A 23,423-nucleotide genomic window follows, 5' to 3' on the forward strand; every position below is an offset into this window, starting at 1 on the left:
AAGCATCAAAGAATGAAAAATGAAAGGAACAATAAACTTACCGAAGAAAAGAAGCCGGTGTAAGGATCGCCGAAGTCAGACAATGGTTGCAGAAATGACAGAAATGACGGAAGCTTCACCAGAAGGAAGAATGAAGGCAGTTGCAGAACTTTGGAAGCTCGAGCAATGGATGATTTCGAAGGGTAAAGCAAGAAAGAGAGAGAAAGAGCTTCAGACGCGAAAGAGTAAAGTGAAAAGACGGGGGAAAAGAAAAAGTTTTGATTAAAACTTGAAACGGCGGCAAAAGGGAAAATAATGATTCTAGAAAAACGGAATCCGTCAGGCAGTGCATACAGGCGCAAAAACGATCTACAGGCGCGTCCGGAGTACGATCCAGTAAGAGGAAGACGCGTGGCTGAAACAGTTGAGTTGTTTGTGCACGACAACTCACAAACAAGGAAGGGCACTTAGAAGTCTTGATCTTTAAAGAAGGCATGTCGGCCTTTAAAGGATGATCTCGGCTAGAAGTCGTTAATCCGACGTACTGAAAGGAAGCACAGATATAGGTTTCATCACCTCAGAATGCCAAGGTAACAGAACCTAAGGGGCAGTTGTGGGGATATATTTTTGAGTACCGACACGTGGCAAGGTGACCCCGACGTGTCAGCCGAGGTGCCACGTGTCCAGGTCATGACGCCAAGGTAATCTCGGTTAGGCCGAGGTTATCTCCGAAGATGTTGAAATCCGAGATAAGTGGATAAGGGATAAGGGACAAGAGTCCTAGAATAAAGAGGAGACTTAGTTAAGATAAGGATAAAACTCTTAGGGAGTTTATCTTTATCTCTTGAGGAGTCCAAAGTAAGTACTGAACAGGAATCCATAGAAGTAAGGCTTCTATTGTGATTAGGATTGAGGTAACTATAAAAGAGAGGCACTCCCATGGGTTTAAGGTACGCAATTTATATTCTGTCTAATGATTTAAGCACTATTGATTATCTTTGAGAGATATACTGATTTGATCGTCGGAGTGTCCCGGGTGGACAAACCACTGCCGGAATCTTCTCTTTCTGTTACAGGTTAGCCAGGTGTCATCTATTCTGTCAGTGTTCTCCAGCTGAATACTAAGTTGGGCAGTGTGATCGGAAAATCACTCACACAGCTAAAATAACCAAAAAATCAAAAAGTAAAACTATTTTAACTCTTTCCAAACGAAAACTAACTATAATATTAAGCCTCCGTTTGGGAAGTAGGTTGGCTTTTTGACTTTTTGACGTTTTGACTATTTTAACCTGGGCTAAAAAGCTTGGTTTGGGAAGAGATTTTTGGCTTTTTGGCTTTTTTGATTTTTTTTATGAGAGAAGAATGTAATGATTATGGGTTGGATGTGATGTTTTATTTTTTGTGGCTAAAATAGCTTATTTTGCTTTTTGTGGCTAAAATAGCCAAAAAAGTCCGGAAAAGCCCTTCCCAAACGGACCCTAAGAGTTGATTAGAGATGCTATTACAACTAACCAATAATACTAAGAACTCATAAAAAATATTTTAAAAATTATTCAAAATATATATATGTATAATATATTTATAAATCACAATAATTCTAAATATTACTTACTTTTATTAATTTAAAATTTCCACCTTATTTAATAAATAAAATTTGAATACAAATTTCATGGTACAAAATATTTTCGTACAACTAATAGACCTCGCGCGAAGGACTTCGCTGACAAGAACCCAGTCTGCGCATTGTTTAATTGGTCGGACTCCGAAGCTCGTTTTCTTCATGCCCTTGTACTATAATTTCGTTGCTCTATTTATCTCGGAATAAATTATGACATTTTATAATTTATGTTATGAATTTTTATAATTTTTTTCTTTGAAAAATAATGTTTGTATTTTTATCAAAATTTTATTTTGATTCTTTCACTTTTATACTCTATTTATTTGGACTCAAAAATATTTTTCAAAAAATATTTTTTTATGTTTTGTAGTGGTGGTGGTGGAACGAAGGTGGAGTTAGAGGTGGTGACATGGTGAGCGGTAGTAGTGTGGTGACATTGTTAAGACTTTAGATCAAAAAATGTTTTTTACTTTTTAAAAGTGAAATATTTTTTACCTATATAGGATTTGTTTTTATTAACCATAAAAAATATTTTTTGTTAATTTTCATTTTCTATTATACAAAACACAAAAAAATACGGAAAATATTTCCACCCAAACAAACAGATCATTAATTTCTATCAACCTTATTAATAATAGGTGAATGGAAAATGCAAATTATAAAGAAAAAAAATTAAAAAAAAACCTCTAAACCATTATCTATTTTCGTTAAGTAAAATCAATAGATTAATTTTATCCCAAAAAAAAAACTCCTAATTTTTTAATTTTATCAATTAAAACTCTAAACTTTTGAATTATTTTCAATCTAAACTATTGTTTATTTTTGTTAAATAAAATCAATAGATTAATAAGTATTTTAGTTATTAAACTCAATAAAAAATATATTTTATACATTTTAAGTGTACTTACGTTGAGTTTAATAACTAAAATAGTCTTTTTCCTTCTGTTTTACTTAATAAAAATAAATGAATGATTTGGCTTAAAAATAAATTAAAAATTCAAGATTTTTTTTTATTACAATGCTAAAATTTTAAGATTTTTTTTTTGGTTTGTTTTTCTCCTTAATTTAAAGTATAAAAGGATATAAAAAAAACAAAAGAAAAGAAAGCTTTCGACAATTTTAAAAACTGTACTATGTATACGTGTAGAAAAATGATATATAAATTTATTTTTTAATTTTTTTTTAAATTTAATAATGTATAAGTGATATAATTAATTAATGATTAAAAAAGATATAAAAAATAATATTTTTAATATTTTAATTAATTATCATATTATTAAATTTAAAAATTAAATTAAATTTTTTATTTTAAATAGCGATGTTCATATGTTTATGATCTCTAGTTGACATGGGTCTTTTCCTTGCGGCTCGCCGACACCTTAGATTGCCATGATTCCATTTCACTTAAGTGATGTTTGTTTGTTTAAAATGAAATGATTATTCTGTTAAATTATATATTATTGTATTTGATTTATTAATAAAATATTCACTTGTAAGATTTGTTTATAGGGATTAGCTCCATTTAGTCCATATTGAATTAGAGGGTGTTGTTTAGTTCGTGAAACCTCACTACATATTCCGTTTTGATAATTTGAACCGTTCAATATGTATAACTTGTCGAGTATTATATACCTGTAAAAAAATCACGTTGATTAGATATCGATAGCTATTTTATCGGATCAAATTTCTGTCAACCGTTTATTTTTTCACCGTCTATTTTTTTTTACAAAACTGATTTGATCACGTAGTTATCGATATCCGATTAACATGATTTTTTACAACTTTATAGTACTCGACGAGTTTTACACATTGAACGGTTTAGATTATTAAAACGAGACATGTGATGGACTCTCAGAGGTCCAACAACATTCTCCAATCTGTATCGGACTGGAGGGAAGCCAAACCCTTGTCTATATAAGACAATTCTGAAAAGTAAAAAATAAATAAAAATTTGATATAATTTAAATAAAAAATTATTTAGAATAAAAAAAATTGGAGAAAAAAAATATTTTTATGACAAACACCCCTTATATATATGCTATATTTGAATCATTAGTCTCAAAAACTTAAGTATTAAAAGAAAGAAATCAATTCAACAATATATATATATATATATATATACTCTACATAAATAGAGTGAAAAACTCAATTGGTGGTATCCTTAAGCTCATTGTCTCCTTTCATCAAGTAAATTTTCTCGTTATTAAAAATAAACAATTCGATATCGAGGTGAAAACCAAAGATCATTTAGTCATTTATATGTTATACAATACTTTTACCACTTGAATAAGTAGATATTACAAGTTTTCAATTCAAAATTAAAATTTATATTTTATAAATTTAACAACGCACCCATCAAGTAGACACATCCACTAATATCTATATGGTTCGTTTTTATTAGGTTCTTTTTTTGCCTCTCTCTTTTGGTTTGTATGTGTATTTGTCTGATTTCTATATCTTGGGTTGTTTTGTAACTTCACCAGTTAAAGAGGCGCATTCTCTTTTTTTGAGAAATTTTATTTTCACACACTTAATTAATTTAAGGTAAATCTTTTCTCAATATAGATACCTATTAATTTAATTATTAACTATTTTTCTCAATCCACTCCCTTAAAATTATAATTATATCTTTCACTCATATCCATGATATACACACTTTACCCTCAAATCCACATCCTTAAACTCCATCGCTAAGATATAATATCCCGTGCTTCTTCCTTTCGTATAATACCCTGTGCTTAGCGATGATGGAACTACTTAATGGCTATCCTCAAACTGAGAGGGAGATTCATCACCAGATATGGGCTGAGCTATGGGCCAAGCTAATTTGGGTTGTGGTTGAAGTCTTAACTCGGGCAAGACGAGGTTGCGTGCTCGACCGGGATCTTGATGCGGACAAGCATGGACTAAGATTTTAGCCCGGTCAGGTTAAGGACAGAGGTTTGAGGCGTTAGCCCAGTTTAAGGTGTGCGTTTCACTAAGTTGGATGGTATTCGTCCTCAAAAGACTAGGTTTGACTGAGCAAGAGCTCGTTGTGGACTTACAAGCCCAGTTAAATCGAAGTTTAGGCTTGTATCTCAGGGCCGAGCAGGTAACGCAATCCTGGGGAAAGATTGTGGCACCGTGCTGAGTATAGTTCGGTAGGAAGTGCTACGTAGCATGATTGGATTGCGTAAAGAAGTTTCCGTCGTCCGTACACGTCAATACCGTTAGACGGTTTTGCCATTTGGTGTTTCGCAGTATTAGCGCTTATACGTGGAGGAAGGTAAGAGGGGAACATATCCATACTTCAGGAGGAAGACAGACGGAGAAAGCGCTTATAAACTATATAAACGGTGTTGGGCCTCCATGCCCATATCTGGAACATCTGGTTATCAGAGCTACCTACCCATTTGTCTTTCTCTCTCTCTCTTCTCTCTAAGTGTGCTGACTTGACCGTCGGAGAGTTTTTCCATCAGCACACCACCGGGTAGCTCACCGTTTTTGTGCTCGCAGGTCACTCGGAAATAAGCGAAGCTTGGACATGAAAAGTACAAAAAGCGACGAATATTTGTTCCCCATACACAAACTAAAATGGAAGTCGAGCATTTCCATGATGAAACAAGGTCCCAACCTCCAAAAATGGTCATTTTAGAAGCAAAATCATATTGATTATGCAGGAGTCGTTTTAGAGTACAAATAATTGACAAATAGTAACCAAATTGTGAAAATATACAATTTTAACATAAAATTTTACTCAAAAGTCACTATCAGAATAGTTCAAAAGTCAAATTATACATGTCGTTGGCTCCGTAGTACTATAGTTTTCAGGTATTAAATTATTTTTGTATCTAACCTTAGTGCAGATCCCTGTTTTTCTCATTCTATTTTGCAGCAGTAGAAACTTAAAGCCTCATTAGGGCTTAACCGTCTTTGTGGTTGAGAATGGTGGGATTATTGCAATCTGGAGATGACCCAGATGAAGAAAGGAGTGAGAATGGATTGGGGAACTCAATTTGTGGTTGAGAATTTAGGAAAGAGAGTAAAGCAATGAAGATTGAAGAGTTGATTGGTGAATTTGGGTAGTGTTGTTAGCAAATATTAAGCGTGAAATCATTTTGAGATTATGACTTTAGAGTATTGGACTTGGTTTCTCATAAGATGACTGTGGAGTGAGCTTTGTAGCAATGTTTATACACGTCTAGCGAGAGGTGTGCAAGTTAAATAAATAAAATATTTATTATATGTTATATGTTATATGTAATTCAAATGGTAAAAGTTTTATTTATCAAATTTATAATCTCAAGTTCAACTCAAACCAATTTTTATATATATATATATATATATTAGGGGTGGGCGCGAGTCGGTTGCGGCCACGAAACTTTCAATCCGCCAGATTGGCGGATTGGAAAAAATCAATCCGCATTCGTCTGCCAATCCGACGGATGCAGATTGAGTGGATTGGCGGTTTAGCAGATGGATGCGAATCGGTTTGGTAGTTTAACATTTTATAAATTTTCAACATAATTCAATTTGTGCGCTTCCTCAACAAAAAAAAAAGAAGAAGAAGAAAGTATTACAGTCAATGACTTAAAAAAATATTACAATCATTGCATGCCTCATCCAAAGTAAGAAAGTTTGAAACTTTAGACTATCACAATCACTGCATGCCTCATCCACATACTACAATCACAGTATGCCTCATCCACATAAAGTATTACAATCTGTGGTTCTTAAAATATAAAAACAATTCAAACCACCAAAACCATGAACAAAGTAGTAGTAGAGATTGTATGTCTCTGTATTGTTACATCTATATCTGTTTTTGAAAATAAAAATCAACGGGCATATATCATATTTTCTATTTATTATTTTTAGAGATAGATTTAAAAACTAAAAAATATACATAAATAATACGTTTATTTTTTTCAATTCAAAAAAGATATTCAAGTTGAAAATATTCAAGTTGAAAACTTTTTTTCAACAGAATATTTAAATTCTTTTTTAATTGAAAACACAAACAAAATATTTAAACAAACTGAAAACATAAAATCTTATAAATTACTAGGGGTGCTCGCGGTTTGGCAGTTCGGTTGCGGCCAAAGGAATCTCAAATCCACCATCCGTCCGCCAGATTGGCGGATTGGAGGAAATCAATTCGCAACCGTCCGCTCGTCATTACGCATCCGTCCAAAATGCGGCGGATCGGTTCTGTTCGGTTGGTTTTGACAGATCGGTATATCCGCTGCTCACCCCTAATATATATAGACATCTAATAGGAAAACGATCTAAATAATAGAGTATAAACCTACAGATTAAAACAATATGAAAGATATTTTGAGAGTATTGGTTTGCAAGCAATAGAGGAGTATAAAGTGTGTAACAAGCAAAGTGACAACAATGAAAAAATTAGGTTTTAATTTTTTTAATTCAAAAGGTGCATATTGAGATTTTTTTTGTTCTTAAAAGATATGTACAGAAAATTTTTCTATATAATATTATGGTTGTTGCTGGATGTTTATTATGGTCATTTTTACTTAGGTTATAATTGTCATTAAATTAATATTTCATTAAATGTGTGTCATGAGCTAATCAGGTATGTGTTTTCCCACTTTTTTTCCTTTTTCTTTTGTTTTTTAATTTTATTTTGCCTTTGTCTTTCAAAATAATTACCTTTCTACCATTTAATTATTCTCAAATTGTTTCTAATTATTACTTTTCTTAAATTCTGTTTCTTTTTACCAAAATTATATTTGCTTTGTATATATACTATAAGGATGTGTTTGATTGGATAAAAGAGGATTAGAATACTTCGAACTTGAATCTTGGGACTATGAATCCCCCAGACTATTTGGTTGGATTAGATGTGTATCATGTATTTGTTTTCTCATGAAATTAGATGTCTAAAAATGACTATTTTTAGTGAATCTAATGTTTGGTTCGATGGATTAGATAAGGATAAATGTTCAAATGACTATTTTACCCTGTAATTTATAATTTACATTTTTTTATTTAATATATAATTTTAAATTTGTAATATATAATTTATAATTTAACAACACTAAAAAATTTTAATTTATGAGGCCATAATTTTTAATTTATTAAATTTATAATTTATATTTTTTATTTAATATATAATTTTAAATTAACAACACTAAAAAAATAATTTTATTTAATATAAAAAATTATTTTTTTAACAACACTAAAAAAATTTAATTTATAAGGAAATAATTTTTAATTTATCATTTTTAATTAAATTAAATTTATATTTTTTATTTTTTATTTAATATATAATTTTAAATTAACAACGCTAAAAATATAATTTATAAATGTTCAAAAGACTATTTTACCCTTTTCTAATTGTTTACTAAGTAATAGTATGAGGGTGAAATGGACATTTCACACATTAGTCTCATGGAATACCAATCCCATAGAAATAATCCCCCCCCCCCCAGGATTGTTTAGTCCCTCATATGAGGGATATGGAGTTCGGTCGGACTCCATGTCCGGTGGACTAAAATAGCACCAAACGATGGGCATCCTACTTCATTCGATAAGCAATCCGAATAGGAAGTAATTCCCCCCTAATCCCTTGAATCAAACACACCCTAAGGCCATTTTTGTTTGGGCGGACTGGATTAGATTAGATTAGTATTTCCATGATTAATAGTTCTAGGATTACGAATTTTTTGGATTGTACATCCTATCCTTTGTTTGGGTTGGGCTAGGATTATAAGGAGGGATTAACAAAATATTATCAAATCCGATGTTTGTTTAAGGAGATTGAAATTGATAGGACATGACAAGACATGGAACATCCAATATATTGACCATAATACCCCTATTATAATGAATGTAAAATTTTGCGCTAACATGATTTATAATTTTTAAAAATCAAATTTCTCTTTATTTGCTCTACATCCATTTTGATTCATTTGAACAAAAATTAACCCACTTTTTTTTTAACAGAAAAAATCAAAAATCATCCAACTATAAAATTTATATATACATAAGCAACTATTAAAAAAAATATACTACTATTTTAATCATCTAAACATTCATTACCCAAATTCAAAAAAGTAATTATTTGAAAAAAATTTAACCTCCACTTTTTTTTAATAGAAAAAAATAAAAATCATTCAACTATAAAATTTATATAAATAAGCAACCATTAAAAATATACACTGCTATTTTAATCATCCAACCATTCATTGCCTAAATTCAAAAAGGCATTCATTTAAACAAAATTTAACTCTTTTGTTTTGGAAAAAAAAAATATAAAAAATCATTCAACTATAAAATTGTAGAAATATAAATCTACCATTCATCATTTCAAAATGAACATTCGAATTAGCATATTGCAACATGAAGTAGCAAAATATGAGTAGTTCAACAAAAAAAAAAAAAAAAAGTAGTAGAAAGTTAGTCTTTATTACATGCATTAGAGTAATCAAAAAATCTAAGTCCGTAGAAGGACATAAAAGAGTCACGAGTCTGTCATGGAGCACTCCTACGTAGCAACCTCATCACCCACCTTAGATTGTTATCATGTGTCAAGCTGAAGAACATGTCAAGCTTTTGAGCACTTTGTGATATGATCTCACAAGCATCTCACCTTTCATCAAGCGTAATTGGCAATTTAATAAGTTCATCATTCAAACTTGGCCGTTTAGATACGAGATCATGTTCATAACCCATCCTTTGACCAATGAAATCCGGTTTTTCATTTGTGGTAGAAAATACCTCACCCAATTGGTTAGCAATCATGGACAACCCTTCCACTACATCATCATTACCTCTAGGCCTCTTCTTGTTGTCATTCTTTTTTGTAGAACTTTCAGGTGGCCCTTAACTTAATGAGTTGGAATAATTTATTCCTTCGCTGATATGACTATTCATACCCATATGTTCAAGAAATGTGCCATCATCTGCAAGACTATTGAACAACAATTCTTCCTCAGCATTTATAGTATCAACTGCATCAGCAGGCCTTTAGCAAACTCCCCTGTAGCTCAATCCTTACCAAATATGTGGATCCATGAGTCGAAATATGAAAAACTTTTGTTTCGTAGGTTTTTCACATCGTTTTCCCTCTACAATAACCAATTTCAATTAATATCTCCAACTTAAGATTAAAGAAAAATGAATTAAAAAATTAACAACTTATACAAAGTAACTTAAATAAAGTATTTTACCCGAATGTATGCTTCCCAGACACTATCATTCTCAACATCAATTCTTTTTTCGGTGTCGTTCCATCCAAAACCACTGGTACCAAGCATTCTTGCTACACAATTGTAGTGTTCTTCCCTATCTTTATCTTTGATTTGATGTGGAGAGTGCCGCGAAGGTTTGTCCTGAGTAGCATCTCCAACAATTTCTCCTCTAATTTCATAAGGTAGCTGGCCTTGAAGGCATTGTCCTATTTCATTCCATTGTTGATAATGTGCATCACGACATTAATAAGACATTCCTCTTCTTGTGGGCACCACAATCGCCTTGGTTTTGACGGATCAACTTTCTCCTTTACTTTTTTAGGATAACTAGACACTTCACTATCCATGCCTAGCAAAGAAGAACAAAGAAAAGTGTGCATGTTAGTCTCCACAATGTGATTATCAACTTGTTAACATGCCAAAACAAGTCAATACATAAATAAATTTGTATACTCAAAAAATTTCATACCTATACATACATGTAACAAATCCATGAGACATAAGTCACTTAAAAAATATGCAATGGCCAACAAAAACCATACAATTTTTGCAAAAAGTGGTTCAACATCCACAAGCTAAAACAAGTTCCAAGTACAAATCAAATGAAACTACATCATACTCGTAACAAGTACTTTTACAAATATTGAAACTATCCTTGTCCTACCTCCCTACTAGCAAACCAATTGTTGTATAGTTGTATTGCAAGTGTATTCTGCCACCCAGTCCACTCATTAGATGTCTCAACGGTGTCAACAACATCATCTCCCAATTGAGGTTGATCTTCTATGTCATTATTTAGCCTCTCTTCTATGGGGTCAATAGGCATCTCTCGACGAATGAGGTTGTGCAACAAATAACATGCTGTGATGATACGATTTTGAGTTCTAATGGGTTAGTATGACGCACAACGAAGTATTGCCCATCTTATTTTCAACAATCCAAAATACCTTTCTATGACATTTCGAGCTGATACATGTTTCGTATTAAATTTTTTTTGATAATTAGTTGGAGTGGCCCTTGCTCTCCAAACAGACAAATGGTATCGTTGGCCCTAATAAGGTGCTAGGAATCCTTGTCCATTTGTATACCCGGCATCTACTAGGTAGTAGTAACCTATATGAGATGCTATATATTAGAATCCATTATTAAATAAAACTTAGTAATTCTATCAAGCAAAGTTAATTATTTCTTAATTACCAGTTGGAATTCTTAAGCCATTGGGTTGATTAATCGCATCCCTTAAAACCCTAGAGTCTGCAGCTGACCCTTTCCTCATCGGTAACACATATATGAAGTTCATGTCTTAGGAGCAAACTTCTAGAACATTGGTAGCAATATCTCCCTTCTGTGTTCTATACTGTGCTTGATAAACCACTGGTACACAAACTTTAATATAGGTTCCATCAAGTGCTCCAAGACAATTCTAATAAATAGAAGACATTGTAATAATTATGAGTTGTAAAAAAAATGTGTAATGTATTTTATTAAATATTTTACAAACTACATTTACCTGGAAGCAATTCCATCTTGGATCAATGCATGCTTGTGTTATAGGGTTTGGTGTCCTAAGTAAGTGGCCTTGGAGGTGCAACACAGCTTTTAGAACATCATTGGAATGTCGACTTACAGTTTCTCCGGACCTAAAGAAATTGAACTTAAGTTTTCGTACTTTTAGGTCATGTGCCAAGACGTAGAGGAACAAGGCAATCTTCTCTTCTAAGGTAACATTTTTTGAATGCCCTAACCCACCTATTGTACGAACCATATGGCATAACGTCATAAAACAACGCCTATCCATACGAATTTGTTTAATGCATGCAATGTTGCTTTCTCTCACTAGCCGATTAATGTGGTCCATCTGTTCTTGCAATTGATTGGGCCCTCGAATAACGGTACAAGGATACTTATGAATATACCTCTTCAAGACAATTTCAATGGCAATATATGCTACAACACATAAGGCGTACAATTCTTGCATTACAACTTGCAACACTACATATAGCTCAAGCTCCTCATTACTTTCATCTCCAAAACCATCGAAATTGTAATCCATCTGTGTAAATAGTGATGCACATCAATATATTAGAGTACAAGAAAACTGCATATTAACAAAACAAAAAATACTAATAATAAAGAAGATTAATAATTCTAGTAAAATGCATATTTGTCTTAAATTTTCTGGTGTTGTCTTACCTCATTCGTCTTAAAGAAGATCAACCTAAAACCATGATTTTTCTGGTGTTGTCCCTATGATTGAATTTGATCTCAATATATTTTAATGCATATTTGTCTTAAAGAAGATCAACCTAAAACCGTGATTTTAATAATAAAGGAGATTAATAGTAAAGCAAGGAACCACCTTTACTCAAAATAAAATTAGGATAAGTTATAATCACTACCTCTAAACAATGTCCAGATGAATTGATAGCTAGGAAAAGGGGTATTATTTTAATGAATTTAATTCTCAAGGGGTATGTAACTAAATTTCTTCTAAATGATAAATTATGTTGATCCTGCTAAGTTTGGAATGATAGTTGAAAACTTGAAGTACGATCTGGAAAAATTAAAAGTACTGTTATGTATAGCGGGGGAATATCAAACTACTGATATTACACCTATCTTCTCCAAATTGAATTGTATAAGGTTTAGGAATGAGGGGAAGTTAGAGATTATACCCCTTGTAGGAGGGGTAACTTCTTTTTATGTACTAGTTGTAAAATTACTTTATCTTGATTTTATTTTGGGTAAAGGTGGTTCCTTTCTTTACCATCTTTTTGTGGTTTCTGTGGAGATGGAATAAGGAAATCTACTAGATGGGGGGACTTGGCCTCAAGATCAGTTCAAGTAGGAACCAGGAACACAAATTTCTTTTGTTGATAGGACTTAAGCAAAGATATGTTGAACAAGACAAAGGAACCTTTTCGTTCCCTATACAACCTAAAACCATGAATTTGATCTCAATATTAAAGAATGATGTAAGACAGCACTAGAAAATTTAAAATGTTGATCTCTATGATTGATTTTAATGATGGGTTGAATTTAAGACGAATATGATCAACCTAAAACCATGATTGAATTTGATCTCAATGTATTTTAATGCATATTCATCTTAAAGAAGATCAACCTAAAACCATGATTTTAATAGTAAAGAATCTTATTAAACCCTTCAAGGATCTTATCTTCAACCTTTGCTTGAGAGTGGGAGTTGCAGTGGGCTATAGAGAATTGTACGAAAAAAAACCCTTCAAGAATCTTATTTTCAACCTCTCTTTGGAAGTCTCTGTTTACCAAAGTACTAAGGATAACATAGTGTTTACTCAGAAAAGGAGAGTAACTCCTATACTTATCATAGTTATATTGAAGAGGACAAGATTTAGAGTGTCTTCTTAGAGGTTGGAGGAAAAAAACCATTCTAACTGAAAATTTTGCATGATTTTACTTATCTACTTTGGTCATAGCTTAGAATTCTTCATAATAGCAAGTTCTGATTTGTACAAGGGGGGATGCCCCTTATTTCATTTTTTTTTTAAACTGGGTTTGTATCAATCTATATGGATATGTTCTTGAACAGCCTTAAAACCCTTCAAATTCACAAACCAAATATAAAACAGTATTGTTTTCAATACACAAACATATAAATAGAACTATTTCCCATGCTAATGTTGTTGAAAACTTACCTTAATTTGATAGTTTATGACAACATTGAATTTCTAAAACCAAAAAAAAAAAAAAAAAAAAGCTAGGTTTTCTCACCAAACAGAGCAATCCAATGTGTGTATATATATATACAGCCACACAAAACACACACATATACATATATATATATATATATATATATATATAGCCACAAAAACACACACACACATATATATTAGTCCATCAAAACAAAATTAAAATCTGACTTAATCAATTAAAAATCAAAACAAAACTTTTGCTAAACATTGAACAAATTTGAGATTTCAATGTGAGTGAAAAACTCATAACCCTAGATATGATCTATGAAGATGAAGAGAGAGAGAAACATAAATAACTATAATGACACTAATGTAAAACAAAGATTCATAGCAAATCAAACCACATAATAGCACTGTAAATCAAACCAAACATCAATGGAATTAAAAAAAAAAAAAAAAATTTACTCATTGAAATTTGTTGAGATAACGATGAATGATTGCTTTAGATCAACAAATGGTGGATCCAAATCGATAAACAGTTGCTTCAAATCTATGAATGGTGGCTCCAAATTGGTGATCGGTGGCTCAATATCGGCGACGAACTTTGGAGACTCTCATCTCATCACCGCAATGTCAAAGAAGAGTGAAGCGTGTGGAATAAAATAATTGAAAAATATAGATATATAGTGAGGGTTAATTTGGTCATTTAGGCCATGCTTGTTTGGGCGACATGTGCTTGGGATTGGATTAATAGTCCAATAAAATTATTAATCCGATATTTGGTTAAAAAATTAAAATACGGACTAACAATCCATTCGGATATAGTATCCCACATTTGATGGATTATTCAACCCCACAAAGAAGGGGTGAGATATAAATTAAAGGACTAAGCCAAAGTATGAACTAACTGATTAAATGACCAAATTAACCCTCACTATATATCTATATTTGTCAATTATTTTATACCACAACCTTAACTCTTCTTTGACATTGCGGTTATGAGATGAGAGACTCCAAAGTTTGTTGCCGATCTTGAGCCACCGATCACCAATTTGGAGCCACCATTCATAGATCTGAAACAATTGTTTATCGATTTGGATCCACCATTTGTTAATCTAAAGCAATCATTCATCGTTTTTGTACCACGATTTGCTGATCTAAAGTTACCCCTCCTACATAGGGTATAAGCTCTAGCTTCCCCTCACTCCTAGACCTTAAACAATTCAATTTAGAGAAGATAGGTATAATATTAGTAGTTTGATATTCCCTCGCTATACATACCAGTACTTTTAATTTTTCCAGATCGTACTTTAAGTTTTCAGCTATCATTCCAAACTTAGTAGGATCAGTATAATTTATCATTTAAAAGAAATTTAGTTACATACCTCTTGAGAATTAAATTCATTATACTAGTACCCCTTTTCCTAGCTATCAATTCATTTGGACATTGTTTAGAGGTAGTGATTATAACTTATCCTGATTTTATTTTGAGTATAGATGGTTCCTTTCTTTACTATTAATCTCTTTTATTATTAAAATCATGGTTTTAGGTTGATCTTCTTTTAAGACGAATATGCATTAAAATATATTGAGATCAAATTCAATCATAGGGACAAGCACTAGAAAAATCATGGTTTTAGGTTGATCTTCATGAAGACGAATAAGGTTACACAACACTAGAAAATTTAAGAAGAATATGCATTTTACTGGAATTATTAATCTTTATTATTATTATTATTTGTTCTGTTAATTTTTTTGGAATTATACAGTTTTCTTGCACTGTAATATATGGATGTGCATCACTATTTGCATAGATAGATTACAATTTCGATGGTTTTGGAGATGAAAGTAATGAGAAGCTTGAGTTATATGTTGTGTTGCAAGTTGTAATGCAAGAATTGTATACCTTAAGTGTTGTAGCATATATTGCCATTGAAATTGTCTTGAAGAGGTATATTCATAAGTATCCTCGTACCGTTATTCGAGGGCCCAATCGATTGCAAGAACAGGTGGACCACATTAATCGGCCAGTGAGAGAAAGTGACATTACATTCATTGAATAACTTCGTATGGATAGGCGTTGTTTTATGATGTTATGCCATATGGTTCGTACAATAGGTGGGTTGGGGCATTCAAAAAAATGTTACCTTAGAAGAGAAGATGGCCTTGTTCCTCTACGTCTTGGCACATGACTTAAAAGTACAAAAACTTAAGTTCAATTTCTTTAGGTCCGGAGAAACAGCAAGTTGATATTTTAATGATGTTCTAAAAGTTGTGTTGCGCCTCCAAGGCCACTTACTTAGGACACCAAATCCTATAACACAAGCATGCATTAATCCAAGATGGAATTGTTTCTAGGTAAATGTAGTTTGTAAAATATTTAATAAATACATTACACATTTTTTTTTTTTACAACTCATAATGATTACAATATCCTTAATTTATTAGAATTGTCTTGGAGCACTTGATGGAACCTATATTAAAGTTCGTGTACCAGCGGTTTATCAAGCACGGTATAGAACACGGAAGGGGGAGATTGCTACCAATGTTCTAGGAGTTTGCTCCCAAGACATGAACTTCATATATGTGTTGTTGGGTGGGAAAGGTCAGTTGCAGACTCTAGAGTTTTCACGGATGCGATTAATCGACCCAATGGCTTAAGAATTCCAACTGTTAATTAATAAATAATTAACTTTGCTTGATAGAATTACTGAGTTTTTTAATAATGGATTCTAATATATAGCATTTCATACAGGTTACTACAACCTAGTAGATGTCGGGTATACAAATGGACAAGGATTCCTGGCACCTTATCGAGGCCAACAATACTATTTGTCTATTTGGAGAGCAGGGGCCACTCCAACTAATTATCAAAAAAATTCTAATATGAAACATGCATCAGCCCGAAATGTCATAGAAAGGTGCTTTGGATTGTTGAAAATAAGATGGGCAATACTTCGTTGTGCGTTACACTAACCCATTAGAACTCAAAACGGTATCATCACAGCATGTTGTTTGTTACACAACCTCATTCATCAAGAGATGCCTGTTGACCCCATAGAAGAGAGGCTAAATAATGACATAGAAGATCAACCTCAATTGGGAGATGATGTTGTTGACACCGTTGAGACATCTAATGAGTGGACAGGGTGGCGGGATACACTTACAATACAACAATACAACTATACAACAATTGGTTGGCTAGTAGGGGGCAGGACAAGGATAGTTTCAATATTTATAAAAGTACTTGTTACGAGTATGATGTAGTTTCATTTGATTTGTACTTGGAACTTGTATTAGCTTGTGGATGTTGAACCATTTTTTGCAAAAATTGTATGGTTTTTGTTGGTGATTGCATATTTTTTAAGTGACTTATGTCTTATGGATTTGTTACATGTATGTATAGGTATGAAATTTTTTGAGTATTGAAATCTATTTATGTATTGACTTGTTTTGGCATGTTAACAAGTTGATAATCACATCGTGGAGACTAACATGCACACTTTTCTTTGTTCTTCTTTGCTAGGCATGGATAGTGAAGTGTTTAATTCTCGTAAAAAAGTAAAGGAGAAAGTTGATCCGTCAAAACCAAGGCGATTATGGAGCCCACGAGAAGAAGAATGTCTTATTAATGCCTTGATGCACGTTGTCAACAATGGAATGAAACAGGACAATGCCTTCAAGGTCGGCTACCTTATGAAATTAGAGGAGAAATTGTTGGAGATGCTACTCGGGACAAACCTTCGCGGCACTCCCCACATCAAATCAAAGATAAAGCTATAGAAGAAACACTACAGCCGTGTAGCAAGAATGCTTGGCACTAGTGGTTTTGGATGGAACGACATCGAAAAAAGAATTGGTGTTGAGAGTGATAGTGTCTGGGAAGCATACGTTCTGGTAAAATACTTTATTTAAGTTACTTTGTATAAGTTGTTAATTTTTTAATTCATTTTTCTTTAATCGTAAGTTGGAGATATTAATTGAAATTGGTTATTGTAGAGGGAAAACAATGCGAAAAACCTACGAAAAAAAAGTTTTCCATATTTCGACTCTTGGATCCACATATTTGGTAAGGATCGAGCTACAGGGGAGTTTGCTGAAAGGCCTGCTGATGCAGTTAATGCTATAAATGCTGAGGAAGAATTGTTGTTCAACAATCTTGCAGATGATGGCACATTTCTTGAACATATGGGTATGAATAGTCATATCGGCGAAGTAATAAATTGCTCCAACTCATCAAGTCAAGGACCACCTGAAAGTTCTACAAAAAAGAATGACAACAAGAAGAGGCCTAGAGGTAATGATGATGTAGTGGAAAGGTTGTCCATGATTGCTAACATATTGGGCGAGGTATTTTCTGCCACAAATGAAAAGCTGGATTTCATTGGTTGAAGGATGGGTTATGAACATGATCTCGCATCTAAACGGGCAAGTTTGAATGATGAACTTAATAAGTTGCCAATTACTCTTGATGAAAGGCTAGATGCTTGTGAGATCATATCATAAAGTGCTCAAAAGCTTGACACGTTTTTCAGCTTGACACATGATGATAAACTGAGGTGGGTGATGAGGTTGCTACGTAGGAATGCTCCACGATAGACTTGTGACTCTTTTATATCCTTCTACTTAGTTTTTTTGTTGTTGAACTACTCATATTTTGCTACTTTACGTTGCAATATGCTACTTGGAATGCTTATTTTGAAATGATGAATGGTAGATTTATATTTCTACAATTTTATAGTTGAATGATTTTTTAAATTTTTTTGTTCGGAAAAAAAAAAGTGTTAAATTTTGTTTAAATGAATGCCTTTTTGAATTTAGGCAGTGAATGGTTGGATGATTAAAATAGCAGTGCATATTTTTTAATGGTTGCTTGTTTATATAAATTTTATAGTTGAATGATTTTTATTTTTTTCTATTAAAAAAAAGTGGAGGTTAAATTTTGTTCAAATAATTACTTTTTTGAGTTTGGGCAATGAATGGTTAAATGATTAAAATAGTAGTGCATTTTTTTTAATAGTTGCTTATGTGTATATAAATTTTATAGTTGAATGATTTTTGACTTTATCTATTAGAAAAAAAAAGTGGGTTAATTTTTGTTCAAATGAATTAAAATGAATGTGGAGCAACAATAAGGAAATGGAAAATGTTTGGGACCCCCACAAAGGAGGACCCCCATAACCCCCATTGATATATTAACCATCGATGTGTTTGAATTTTTTTGGGGGGGTTGTGTCTGATAGTGGCATGAATGGTTCAGATCATTTCGAGAATTGTAGGGGTTGTGTTTTCTTGGGGGTCTCTATCATTACTATAGGGAAATTTGATTTTTAAAAATTATAACACATGTTAGTACAAAATTTTACATTAATTATAATAGGGGTATTATGGTCAATATATTGGATGTCCCGTGTCTTGTCATGTCCTATCCATTTCAATCTCCTTAAACAAACATTAGATTGGATAATATTTTGTTAATCCCTCTTTATAATCCTAACTTAATCCAAACAAAAGATAGAATGCACAATCCAAAGGATTTGTAATCCTAGGACTATTAGTTATGGTAATACTAATCTAATCTAATCTAGTCCGCCCAAACAAACATGGCCTTAATGAGTTAGTCTATACTTTGGCTTAGTCCCCCAATTTATATCACACCCCACTCTGTGGGATTAAATAATCCATCATATGTGGGACACCATATCCGAATGAATTGTTAGTCCGTACTAAATTTTTTTAAACCAAATATCAGATTAATAATTTTATTGGACTATTAATCCAATCCCAAGCACTTATCCGCCCAAACAAACATGGCCTAGCAGTTGCTACTTCTTTTGACTTCGTTGTTTTATCTTTTGGTATTTAATTTTTTTTTAAAATCTCACCCAGGGGCTGTTTGACAATTAGTTATTTTTGTTAAAAATTTAAAAAGTCATCAAAAAAATTAAAATGTTAAAAAGTTTTCAACTTATTCAAAAAAAAAAGTCAAAAACTTCTTCCCATTCACTCTACTCATGCATATTTTTTTCGTAAAAAACTATAAAATCCTTTCTAAATATATTAATTTTTTTACCTCATATTTTAACTAAAAAGTCGAAAATTCAGTTCCCAAATAGGTCCTTAATGTCAATTGTACATAATAATAATAATAATAATAACAAAAAGAGTAATTCTAGATGTATTAAATTTTTTACCTATTATCTTTTCTCCCTTCTCATATGGGGCGTGAGATCTATATCTTCACATCTTGTGTATCCCAAATCCTATTTAAAATGAAGAGTAAAATAATAGAAAAATTACCGATAAATCCCAAATCAAGAAATGTTGTTCCATTTGGCCCTGTGTTTTTTCTTTTGAACCATTTGGTCCTATTTAATTGGGAAGGAGTCTTTTTATTTGATTTGTTATTGTTTGGGTTACATATTTACACTTTGTTGTAAGATTTGGGTGGATTGTGCTGCTGGTGTGGATTTCGGTCATTTGTGGTAACGTATTTCTATATTTATTGATTTATATTTGATTGAGTGATTTTCGGTGGAATTGATTAGGTTATTCATGTGGGTTTATTGGGTGGGTGGATGTGATATTGTTAGTCTGTGTAGTCTGTCGTGGTGTTTTGGGCGTACGGTGTCGGCCATAATCTCATAATTTTTTAAGAAGGTAAGTGTATGGGGGGGTGTTGGGTTGTATCGATGTTTTATGTAGATGTGTTTTTGGTGTTGTGGGGACTGTTCGTGTTGATTATGTTTCAGTCGAAGGTTAGAGAGTCGGCGACATGAAGTTACTGTGTTTGTTAATGTTTTTTTTTTTTTTTAGGTGGGGGGGTTGTATAGATGTTTTATGTAGATGTGTTTTTGGTGTTGTGGGGACTATTCGTGTTGATTATGCTTCAGTTGGAGGTTACAGGGCCGACGATGTGAAGTTACTGTGTTTGTTAATGTTTTTTTTTTTTTTTTTTTTTTTTTTTTGTGCAGGCATGGAGGTTGTTATTTTGTTGCTGTGTACATATGGTCAAACAAATGCTGTCGTTCGTCTTCATCAAGGGTCGACATTTGTAGAGTTGATCAATAGGATATGTAGGAAGTTTGATGGATTGGTCCCCGAGATGGTGGTGTTATTGTTTGCCATACCCGAATATAATAAGTTCAAAGTTTCGTGCGATGAGGATGTGCAGAACATGTTGTCTATTGGTAAGTGCTTTGGACTCGATTATATCGATGTTATTGTTCAAAGTCGGAATGTGGGTGACGGTGTGAATTGCAGTGGCGATGGTTGCATGTTTGAAGATGGGCGCAGTACCGATGGTGACAAGATGTTCGATGTGGATGATCGGATGGATTTGTTGCCATTGTACTATAAGCATAGATCGTAGACGTACTTGTCGGCTGGGTGGGCAAGTGGTGTTACAAATGCGGGTCAATTTTTCTTGGGTGGAGCGAACGAATTTTGGACGATGCTTTCCAAATACCCTGTCGAGTGTGGGTTTCAATTTAAATATGTCAAAAATGATTCGGTTCGTGTTACAGTGGTGTGTAAGTTTCAAGAGTCGACGGGATGTACGTGGTTGGTACATGCTAGGGTGTTAGCAACAAACAGGATTTTTTGTTTGAAGAAGTTTAATAGTTTGCACACGTGTGGTGCTGTTGTATGAACAACTAGGAACCCACCGATGTTGTCGCATATCGTGTGCATGCTTAGCCATTAGCGCATCCTACCGACGTTGTATTTGACTTAAAGAACGACTAATGGCTCGACATTAGTTACTGGGTTGCTTGGCTTGGTATTGAGAAAGCGAGGGGTGAAGTATATGGCGATCATGCTGTGCCCTTCGACCAACTTAAGTGGTATAGTGATACAGTGATGCAAAATAACCCAAATAGGGAACCAGACGGTTTGTGAGGTATTTCATATCATTTCGTGCATGCATAAATGGTTTCAAAAAGTGTCGCCTGCTGTTATTTTTGGACGGAACGTTTTTGAAGGGTAGATTCAAGGGTAATTTCTTGCAGCTACAGTTAAGGATGGGAATCAAGGTAATGTGTTTGTGTCACGACCCAAACCCGGCCCTATGGGTTTAGCACCGTAACCGGCCAGTAATCCGAGATTACCGAAGGCCTGCAGAACAGTAGTACAGTAAAACAGAGTACAGGGCCTGGCGGAAGCCAAAACAGTAAATAAACAATGCCCAATGAGCTGTGACAGTCTGTATGCAAAAAGACTTTTCATGCATTCACATATACAAGCAGTACAGTCTATACAAAATTTACAGTCACACAGTACAGGGACCTAATCCCTTGATAACAGTACGGTAAACATTCAGTTTATACAAAACAGTAAGACGGTGCAGAAGGGGGAATTGTAGAACACCCCTAAGCCTTAACACGATAGGCTCGGAACCTCGCAGTGAGGCACATAGGCTGGCTTGACAAAACTGGAGTTACCCTGACGCTCCTAGCCGCGGTCTGGTGCCTGTACACCTACATATATATATGAGCAGTGAGCTAAAGCCCAGTGAATAACATAATGCGTAAAGAGGTTAAGAATGAAATGTCCTTATAGTAATGAAATCAGTTCATTAAACAACACTTCAGTCTTTCAGTCAGAACAGTTATTCAGTCATATGTGGTACATCCATTAGCATAGCAGTAAATAGTAGGTCTTAAAGACCGAACAGTAATGATGGCCATCAGTCAGTAAACAGTAGTGTTTCCACGAGGGAACCGACAGAGATCTCTGTAACAGTAACAGTAACAGTAACAGTAACAGTAGATGCCAAGGATGCCACAGTACAGTTTAGAATATAGGACATACATTCATTCAGTAAACAATATCAGTTCAGTAAACAGTTCAGTTTAGTATTCAGAAGATAATCATTTGAACATATCTTTACACAATTGTTACTCACAGAGTTTGGGCTACAGTATGCTAGAGCGCGTCTCCCCAGTCGCCAACCCTACACAGTTAACAGATTGAACACACACTAACCTACACAGCTGGGAAAGATAATAACTTAATCCCTAATTTGCCTCGGTGTGTTTTACATCTATATCCTCAACAAGATGTTTTAAACTAGGCCTAGGAATGCCTAGAATGGGATGAGGATGCAAAAATGCACATTTAAAAGCATTTTCAGAAAACAGAGTCCCGCTCGAGTGCAAGTTTCCCCGCTCGAGCGGTCATGCAACAAAGGTACACGCTCGAGCGTCAACTTTCCTGCTCGAGCGTACTATAAAAGTACTGGATGGGTGAAATCTCCGCTCGACGGACGCTCGACGCCCGCTCGAGCTTGAGACACAAGACTCCGCTCGAGCGCCCAATACTCCGCTCGAGCGGTCTGTAAAACAGTGCAGGGATACTGGATGCTCGGATTCCACGCTCGAGCGTAACTTTCCCCGCTCGAGCGGAAGTGCAGAATCTGGAAATTCTAGATTGCACCTCCAAGCCAAAAACCAAGTTCAAAAGCATTAAAACCGATCCTCTTGGGCCCATTTTCTGGAAAACATTCATAAACACATAGAATAACATGGTTCAAAGCTCAATTTGAGAAATCAAGCCCAAGGGTGTTTAATTCAAACTCAATTTCAAACCATTTTTCAAGAATAATATGAACATGCAAACATGCATGAATTTAAATCATTTTGAAGTTCCAATTTGATGCTCTAAGGTTCCAATTTGATGCTCTAAGGAGCCAATTGATCCAAAAACAAGTTGAAAACATGGACCATTACAAAATTATGAACATGCATGCACCATTTCACCATGAATTCAACTCAAAAACTCATTAATTCAAACATGCAAGCATGGAATGAGCTCTATATCCACATGTATGAACTAAACAAGACTTAGCTCTACAATTTAACATGGACCATGCAAGAATTAGTTCAAACACAAGAATGAGAAGATGAAATCCTTACCTAGAGCTTTAGTTACAAGGTGAGGAAGCTAAATTTGCAACCT

General features: G+C 33.6%; 1 long non-coding RNA gene across 1 annotated transcript; it reads right to left on the bottom strand.

Moving 5' to 3' along the window:
• Positions 1–8,887: 8,887 nt before the first annotated feature.
• On the bottom strand, positions 8,888–14,105 carry LOC114310966 (uncharacterized). Its single transcript, XR_003646337.2, has 3 exons — positions 13,932–14,105; positions 9,772–11,845; positions 8,888–9,669 (listed from the first exon to the last, which is right to left on the bottom strand). It is a non-coding gene; the product is annotated as an uncharacterized LOC114310966 (long non-coding RNA).
• Positions 14,106–23,423: the final 9,318 nt, after the last annotated feature.

This window comes from Camellia sinensis, chromosome 10 (assembly GCF_055761805.1).
Source record: "Camellia sinensis isolate YWXY chromosome 10, ASM5576180v1, whole genome shotgun sequence".
In the NCBI taxonomy this organism is placed as follows: domain Eukaryota; kingdom Viridiplantae; phylum Streptophyta; class Magnoliopsida; order Ericales; family Theaceae; genus Camellia; species Camellia sinensis.